The sequence below is a fragment of the Triturus cristatus genome, chromosome 11 (genome assembly GCF_964204655.1).
Source record: "Triturus cristatus chromosome 11, aTriCri1.1, whole genome shotgun sequence".
Classification (NCBI taxonomy): domain Eukaryota; kingdom Metazoa; phylum Chordata; class Amphibia; order Caudata; family Salamandridae; genus Triturus; species Triturus cristatus.
In genome coordinates this window covers 1,115,957,642-1,115,967,376 of record NC_140594.1, presented here as the reverse complement: position 1 = coordinate 1,115,967,376, position 9,735 = coordinate 1,115,957,642, and the positions used below count along the sequence as shown (strand labels likewise).

General features: G+C 43.9%; 1 long non-coding RNA gene across 1 annotated transcript in view; it reads right to left on the bottom strand.

Annotated features, from left to right (window-relative positions):
• Positions 1–1,053: 1,053 nt before the first annotated feature.
• The window catches only part of LOC146786132 (uncharacterized), a 156,488-nt gene continuing 147,806 nt past the window's right edge, over positions 1,054–9,735 (bottom strand). The window contains exon 3 of the long non-coding RNA XR_014970856.1: positions 1,054–1,683. This is a non-coding gene — a long non-coding RNA (uncharacterized LOC146786132). The remainder of the gene's footprint in view (positions 1,684–9,735) is intronic.

The following is a 9,735-nucleotide window of genomic DNA, read 5'->3' as shown; positions in this document are numbered from 1 at the left end:
AATTGCTCCAGGTTGAAAAGTCAGATTCTATATCTGGGTTAAGGCCCTTTTCCACATCCTGATCGAGTCGCCAGATCTTAAATGCTGCCTTAACCGAGTCTTCCACTTTCGAGGGTAGACGGTCCCTCCATTTCATAGAAATGTGTCTTCTAGCAATTAAGATCAAATCGAAGAGCAACCCTCTGTTTGGACGCCTGAGTAGCTTGTTAATTTTATCGTCCCCTTCGAAAAGAACTAGCATTTTATTCGAGTTGATACCTTTTAGAGCAAGTTCAATTCCTCCCCAGTAATCCCTCAACCTGGGGCATTCAAAGAAGATATGAACATCCTTGGCCTCTAAACAACCGCACATTACACACTTGGGGGGAGGATGAGGTGGGAATTTTGCTAGAGGGAGATATAAGAGTTCTTGAAGTACAGTCATGATTTAATCCTATGTTCAAAAGTTCTGGAAGAGTCTAGTGGAGGTGTTCTGAATCTGGTGTTCACAGCATAAAAAGGACCCTGGAGGCTGTACTTACATGCTTTTGTTGTATCCTAGCCTGGAAGGTCTGAGTTCAATGGACCCATTGAGGAAACATCAGAAATTGGAAGATGCACTTCAAGAACCTTTGGATTTGATGGGGTTTTGGTATTGAAGAGCAGGCTTGGAAGAAGATGATAACATCATGGTCACTCCAGCTTGTGCCCAGCAGCATGATTCTGTTTAGTAACCAGCTGCCCCAGGTTCAGATCTTTCAGGTGCTAAAGTACTACTGGTGCAGATCAGAGCCTCCGAATCTCCTCTACTTCCACGGACGGTATGATTTCACAGTCACACACGCATACACACATCACACGCTGATGGGGCCAATTACACCAACATTCACCCTAAATCACTCTATCCGCGCCCTGTAAAGGGGAAACACCTTTCACATGAACTCTATCTAATCTGCCTGTACTTTGAGGTCAATGCGACCAGCTAGTTGCTGTAGATCTAACGAGAACATTTCATAGATTACACAAATAGTATTCAATAAACATGACAAAAAATAACCACCCGAGACAGGAATTCAAACAGATTGTTCATTTATCTAAAATTGTAGGAAAAGCCAATTAAATGCAAAATTCATTTCTCTCATATTTACCTATTCTGTCTATATGTCAAATCCTAAGTCAGAACCGGTCCTCTGTAGAAGAATTAGAGTTTTCTGCAGTCATGTAGAGTCATCGTCCTCTCCGTCAGCATAGGGACCTCGCATCATCAGCTCGGGAAGAAGTGGCGTTAGACCTCTCTAGTCTAAAATCCACATTCTATAAAGTTACATTTCTTTATTCAGAACGGATGAATGGCGGAAATAATGTCATCTTGGTACTTTTTCGATATTCTGTGAGATTTTCTCACGCATAGATTTGTCCCAAATAATGAATAGCAGAATTGTACGTTCATGACTAATTCGATACTTTTACGGATGTCTCTACTAGGTGAATTTGTTTCAATAGTGGGTTCATAACAAGTTTGTATCAATTTTTCCGTCTTCCAGGAGCTCTTGGCAGATGTCCCGGACTTGTCATCATGCTTATGGCTTTTCAGTTCATCGGAGGTGCAAGGTCACAGGCAGAGCGAAGCCTTTTTGTAAATTTCCATCTACTCGAGTGCAGGCTGTAGATGGCAGCCATTTTCGGGTAGGCCACATTGGACAACTTAAGCAAAAATAAACAGAAAACAGAATTACTGCACGGAAATGATTATACAGTGTTATTCCCCTGCTAATACCCTTATGTGTGTGTATTTATCTAGCCATTTGCGACATCAAAAGCCATTAATGCATATTAATTATAAGCGCAAACACAATAACATCACATAAGCAACATCGATTTCTGTCAATTTGCTCACCAACTTAGTTCACTTATTATTGTAGCCATGCAATAGCATTCCCACGTGTAATTCTCTTGTTAATATGGTTGATTAGACAACATTTGACAAACTTTTAATACTTAATAATTAATCAGTAGTACTTTTAGTTATAACATGCAAAAGTGAAACAGGTATTCGGTTTTAAAGTAAAAACCCTGCTCCATCACTACCACATAAAGAATGCACCTTGTGTAATTCTATGATCAACTCTACATTTGAAGGAACTTTAGTGTGTCTATCCTGTTTCATCTATAACAGGTCAAATGGTTAGGAGCAGAGTGATTACATGCTTGTGTCCTGATGTATGACTTACACCTTTTTATAGGGTTTTTAAAAAGGCAGAAACATGTTGACCCCTGTACCAAGACTGGGTTGAAAAATTCCCTAGTTTTTGTTTTAACTATACCCCTTGAGATCATTGAGTAAAATTGTTTTGTAGTTTTAATTGCCCTCTGCAAAGGCTGGAATGAAAAATGGAGGTCCACTAATCAACAGGCACAAGAACACTGCTATAAGCAACAGAGTGCATTTTACTCCTAATGACTTGCTTTCCTTGGTCAATAACTTAGAGAAACAAATGGAAGTGATATTAGTTTTGTAGACAACGGCCTAACACTTTAGGTCACCTTGAATATGTGGTTCGCTGTGTTGATTTATATCAAGGGAGTACAGTTTATTGGAGTGTGTGCATTTCAGAGATGAACATGAGGTCCACGCTGGAGGTAGTGATTAGGCAGAGATGTGAAATATATTATTTTTGAATTTCATGCTCTTCAGGATGGAGAAAACAGAGTTGTTGACTAGTTGCATTGGTGGGATGCTGGGCAAGTTTTGTTCACTGAGCCAAAAGGCAGGAGAGGGTTGGAGGGATCTTGTCTAAGGCCCTGAGAATAACCTTGGTGCTAATTCTGTTTGAGGTCAAATGACTGTGTCATGTGGAATATGCCAATGTGCAAATTTTCTACCTCATGTTATTTTTCAAGAGGTTTCTGGCTTGGAAGAACCTTGTTGGCAATTAGTGCAAAATTCTGATTTTGGAACATGCACACTTATTCCGAGTTGCACTTCAGGTTGAAAGATTAACACCCTACAAGCCGATGATAATGTCTTGAGTCACCTGATTCCTGTTCTGAAATGACAACTGTTCAATAAAAAGTCACAACCTGCAGTAATACCAAAGGCTTGCAAAAAAATCCAGGCCTGGGAAATCTGAAGAGGTATAAAGCCTCGATAATGTGTATATCAACAATTCGGTAACCACACTCAGTCTGTCTTTGGAGCCTTGTCAAGATAAATCCTAAAAGTCCTCTTATATCTGACAAAGGCTGCCCCTAATAACCTGCCAATAGTGTTGCGCAGTGGTAAAAATATCCAGTAACGAAGCTGCTGAACATTTTACCACACGCACCATTGTATACATTTGTAGACATTACCGGAACCCTGTCCAGGCTGCCAGTTATGTTTGACTATGCCCCACCATTGACTCTCGACCCTTGTTGGTGTCTTGCATGGTTTGCAGAGTCCAGCAAAGCCAGGAGGATCTGTGATTTGCTGATTGTGTGCCACAGGCTTGGACGCTGGACATCTCTTGCTAGGCCCTAATATTTGTGACCAGTCATCTGGACTTATCTGGCCAAGGGAGACAGGCTCATGCTACACTTCATGGGAGCGCTGTAGTGTGTTGTGATAACTCCTGTACTACAGCACTGGCACCGGAAAAATTGGGAAAATAAAGTGGTTGTCCCTATTTCAAGGTCTCCCCAGGGTGCCCCCTGAGTTACTACCCTTGTGGAGTTCTTGTCTTGGGCAGCATGTGCGGTATCAAAGGAGATTGAGTTGGCCAAGAGTACATTATCTTTAACAAGAGATGGCTCTTCCCAAGTTGTGCCTCATGTCCTTATCTCCCCTGAGGCTCTCACTACATCCTCTGATCCTTGTGTTCTTTCAGTGGCGTGTCCGCGAGGGGACGCCAGGAGGCCTTTCCCTAGCTGGCCAGGGATGGCATTATGGAGGGTGATACTCTGGGGGATACTACAAAGCCAAGCTCTATCATAAGCACTAATGTAAGCCCCAGGTGCAATCGCAGGAGACATGTGGTTGTTGTTATTCCAAAGCAGGAAAGCATCATAGTTGATGTGGGCGTACAGACTGAGCCAGTGCCTCAGTGTCCCTTGTCAATCAATCTTTCTGAATAGTTTCTGGGAGTCCCCCTCAGGGAGCTTACTGGCACCAAACTAGATCCACTCATATTAAGGTTAGCGAAGATCACAGAACAGCTGAAAAACCCAGTCACCCCACATAAGGATCAGAGCTTTTCACCTGGGTGGGGTGTATTAACACCTGCCCAGCTCGGCTACAGATTCCTGTAATGATTTCAACTGAGTACCCTCACAGCCAACCAGGATTTTTCCTGCTCCCTAATATGTTTCTCCGAGTCCCTCAATTCCCCTGCCTGGACCATGTCCCCCTGTAGTTACCCATCCTCCATAACCCTAGTCAGGGTCGGTGATTACCCTGCCACCCAAAAGCAACCCCGTATGTGGTTGTATTAGGGAATGTTACTCTATGCAATAAATCCACAACAGACACCTTTGTGGAGTTAAGTCCCATTCTACGATAGGCAAGGAGATTTATGGCTCAAAATTATGGTCAGGAGGGTTTGCTGGTTGGGCCCTGATGCTTAGAGATGGGAAGGAGACTGCGTGCTGGGTAATTTTAATCAACCCACCATTGCGGCGCATGTGTTGACCACTCTAGGATCATATAAATCATCTAGATCCACCAACATCCTGACGCTTCCAGTGGGCTTCTTCTACAAACCTGAGATTGTGTGTTAGCCCTCAAGGATCCCGGTACTGGACGGGTTGGCCTCTTGTCGCCCTATACCAGCCCTGCTGTCATCCCTATCCCTGCCCCAGATTTGCGCCCCTTAGTAATCTTGAATTGTTTGATTGACTCCCTGCCCCTGAGACACTCCCAATGATGGTCCTGCCTATAAATTCCCCCACAAATATTCCATCTGGCAGCTGGGATGAGCTGAGACTGCTTTCCTGGAACATTGCGGGTTTATCCGCTAAGTTTAAATACAGTAACTGGGTGCAGTTTGTTAGGGCATACCATGCCATCTGTCTGCAGAAAACCTGGGAAGTAACTAATCTTTTTCTCCTAAAAGGGTACTACATTTATTTTTTCCATGCAGTGGTGTCAGTGGTGGGGAGGGCTAAAGGGGGGCTAGTCATTTTTGTGGCATTGAAGCTATATAGTTACATTAAATACCTTAAATGGGACTCACATCTGTTTCAGGCCCTGAAACTTCTTGTTCCTGGCTCCACACCCATAGTACTGATCATTTTTTATTACACTGAATCAGGGTCGCAGAGGGCCCCTAACCTTCCCAGCTTAGGCTCCGCTATTAACTCTCTGGTGGGGCACAATGTTGGTCGAGATAAGCTTATATTAGTAGGTGACATCAAATGCCATTTGTGTACCCGCCCCATAGACTTAGATAACATTAAGCCTAAACATATGATAGCAGATGGGCTTCACATGGCTCATACATCAGAGGGCATGGCGTTAAACCTACTCTTACAACCTAGTTTTTGCCATAGAGAAGTTAGTGAATTCAGCAAAACCTCACATTTTGCCCACATTCAAAGGGAGGAGTTGTGTGACTATAATAGACCTCATTTTTGTCTCTGCCCCTTTTTTTTCTCGTTTGTTTCCAATTTTAACATCATCCACAGCCCTTAATACTTTACCATAATACTTTGCTCCTAGCCATGGGACAAGTAAAGGGCAGGATTTGACCATTGATGGAGGCGCAAGGTGGGCCCACCCTCTACGACCAGGGAAGTCTTCTGAGATGGTCGCAAGTAGACCCAAAGGAATTCAATCTGTTGCTATTTACAGAGTGGTGTCAGGATATATACATGTGTCTGGTCCTGAATTCCTCAAGGGGGGTGATCAAGTCTGCATTTGCATGTATTGCCCAGAAGATGTCGGTACTACTATCAGTCCCTGTGACAAAACCGAGTTCAGATGAGCCAAAATGGTTTGATCAAGATTTCTCTAAATCCTTCGCCTTCTGAAGGTTGCCCTAAAGAAGGTTCCGAAAGACAAGGAGCTTGTTACAAACTGTCAGAAGGAATGTGAGAAGGCCTTAATTATTCACAAGCTTACATTGCATAAGTCTGCATGGGAAGATTTAGCCCAAGCTAGTGAAACCAGAGAATGTGCCCTCTTCTGGAGGGTGATAAATAAGGCTTGTTCTCCAGAACTGTCAGGGCCCACTCTGTGTCATCACATCTCGCAGCAGCAATGGGTTTGTAAGGTGTATATCATTTTGGACATTATGGATGATGTAGAGGATCATGGTGGTTTAGCGCTGGGCAGAGGTAAAGTAGTTTTTACCCCGGAGGAAGTGTCTCCTGGTATCCAGGCGTTATCTTGTAGCAAGACCCCAGATCTCAATGATATACCTTCAGACTTGTTTTTGGATAGCATTGAAGTCTGGAAGCCTGTCCTGACGTCGGTCTTAATTGCGGTAGTGAGGGAGGGTGCTCCAATCTCTTGGGGCTGTATTACACATACAGCACATTTTTCTTGATTCCGCAGGGTGCACCATTTAAAATGTGCGCCCGCGCAATCAAGGAAAATGCGCTGAATTAGGGTGAATGTACTGCCCCCCGGTAAGCAGCGTAGTTGCGCTGCCCTGGGGGCAGCGCATTCATGTGAAAAATGGAGCAGCTGCTTTAATGCCGCTCCGTGTGCAACAGTGCACGTGGCAAACCTGCCAGCACTTTTAAAGGGGACTAGAGATCCCCTTGGCGGCGGGTGCAGTCAGTGACTGCACCCGTATTCAATTGGCTGTCTGGGGGGTCCGTGGGACCCCCTTTCCGTCCTCCAGAGGGCTGCTCTCAGGGGGCGCACTGTCAGTGCACCTCCTGACAGCTTCTTTGCCTCTGTGCCCGCATCTGTAATACACCGGAGGTGCAGCAGCAAAGGGATTTCCTCATTTGCATGGGGCATGCCCCCTTGCAAATGAGGGAATACCCCATGAAGATAGCGCCGGCACCTTATGTGCGCCAGTGCTATCGGTATTACAGAAGGGGTTGCACAAGCGACTCAGCCCCTTCTGTAATACCAAAGTGCCCCGTTGGCATGCAAGGCGCACGCAGATGCCTGTTGCGCCCTCTGGAAACTTTCATAATAAGGACCCAGATGGGTATAGTAGATCCCTCGAAGCATCACTGTGTATCAGGCTCTGCTAAGGTGTGCGGTGTCCAGCAATACATCACCACATCTGTTGGGTCTTTCAAGTAGATCCCATGAAGCATCATATGTATCAGGCACTGGTAGGGTGTGCAGTATCCTTGCAATACCTAGCCACATCTGCCAGGTGCTTCTTGAAGACCTCACAACACATATTCTTGTATCAGGCACTGGTAGGGTGTGCAATATCCAGCAATACATGGCCACTTCTGCCAAGTGTTTCTTGCAGACCCCACAACACAGGATCTTGTATCAGGCATTGGTAGGGTGTGCAATATCCAGCAATACATGGCCACTTCTGCCAGGTGTTTCTTGCAGACCCCACAACACAGGATCTTGTATCAGGCATTGGTAGGGTGTGCAATATCCAGCAATACATGGCCACTTCTGCCAGGTGTTTCTTGCAGACCCCACAACACAGGATCTTGTATCAGGCATTGGTAGGGTGTGCAATATCCAGCAATACATGGCCACTTCTGCCAGGTGTTTCTTGCAGACCCCACAACACAGGATCTTGTATCAGGCATTGGTAGGGTGTGCAGTATCCAGCAGTAAATGGCCACATCTGCCAGGTGTTTCCTGAAGATCACACAACACATGATCTTGCAACAGACATTGGCAGGGTGTGCAACATAGATTCACACACAGCTCAGCAGACCCAACTTCCAAATCCTGCTCAGGCACACAGTTAATAACAGTATTTTTTCTAATTTACAGAAAGATATATCTTCATGTATTAAGCTCCCGAAATAAGTACTTATTGAATGTCATGTTGAATCTCACTCTTTTACAGTCTCTGACACTATCAAAAAAATAAACCCCGCGATAAAGCGCAAAGAACAAACGTTCAGAGAGTTATCCCCACTCATGCACACTCAAGGCTAAAGATGTAACAGCCAGCTTTCAAAGCATCCTCAAATATATTTTTGGAGAAGGTTCCTTCCATTAAAGACCAAAAGTAATCACTAATAAATAACAGATGTTATGAAACGCACTAAATATTCCTGTGAAAGTCCTTGTCCTAATGATTGTCAGATGAAGCAAGAATAAGTATAATTGTTAAGTCAATGGTAATTATGTACACTATAATGTAGGTATGCCATGGTCGGCAGGTAAGCCGGGAATATGAAAGCACAATTTAAAATGAAAAGTGGCAAGTGATATTTTTGTAGATAAGACCGTACGTCTAAGCAAATGTTCCACAGTGGATAGCCAGGGAGGACCCACATTATTGATCCAAGTAGAGGATAACTAGTCAAGATCCAAATCATCCATTCATAAAGTTGTTAGTAAATAGTCAAGGACAAAACCGATGATCAATATATACACACACACACAAAGCAAATATGATTATTAGAACACAAATTGGACATGTTTCACAATTTTTTCAGATATTGCTACTAATATAATGAAAGACATGTCCTCTAAAAATACAGGGATAGCCAAATTACACCATTAGGGAAGAGCTAATAATAATGTATATGTCCACTTTTAGAACGACCAAACCCCTGTGCCATTTAATTCCATGTGTTGGCCTCCAAGTAGCTGATTTAATTTTTTAGACCATACTGTTAGCATTGTTATGGATTTACCACATTTGCAACATGATCGATCATGTGCAGCATAATCTGCAGGTTTTAATTAACAAATTGGCTCTAGCTCAAATGGATCAAAAGTTACTACAAACGTTCCAACATGTGTTCGATCACAATGAAAGTTGCTTCACAAAGGTTAACTGGTCACCTTTCAGCTGCTTATTTCTGTATTTGTTTGATCAACTGGTACCAATGAGGTGAAATATTTCCACAGACAGTTTTACCATGTGTAGAAATGACAAAATAATGAAGTAATACCATTAAAAAATGTGCTGCGTTCTGCCTTATAATTTGCCTTATCTGGCTGCATAATTTACCCAACCCTGCTGCATAATTTGATGCTCACCTGCCGCATAATTTCTGTGGCCCTACTTATAAGGAAGCAGCACCAGAAACGGAGGTGGGGGGGCATATTTATTTGAAAGTCACGCAGCCTAGCCAGTCACCCTGCTGCGCTGCATGACAGGAAAAGGGAAAGGGCAGGAATGGTCCGTATTTAAAAAGAATACAGCGCATTCCTGCTTTTGTCCCTGCACTGGCACCGTTTTGGATGCCGAGCACCAACACAGGCACCATTGTGCAAAGGTGCTTGTGTTAAATGCAGGAAGGGGCACCTTCCTGCACATTCACAATCCTGAGAGGTATATTCCTGTTTCTATGTATGCTGGAAAGAGGGAGTAAGGAGGAGAAATAAAGATATTTCTTCTCGTAACTCCTCCCCCGAGAAAGGCGTATCTTTTTGGCACATTCCCAGGTATACCACCTTTGGTAAATCTGGGAATGCGTAAAAAAACATGGTAGTTGATTGGGAACACCCATGTAATATTCCTGGAATGCATTTCCAGGGCAGAGTAAGGCAAAGCAGCTATTTGCACTGCGTTGCGTTACTCTAGATTTAAGAAGCCCCTCAGGACCACTCAAGGTGGCCTTGCGTGGCTTCATAAATCGCATTTTGGGATTGCGTTGCGCTGC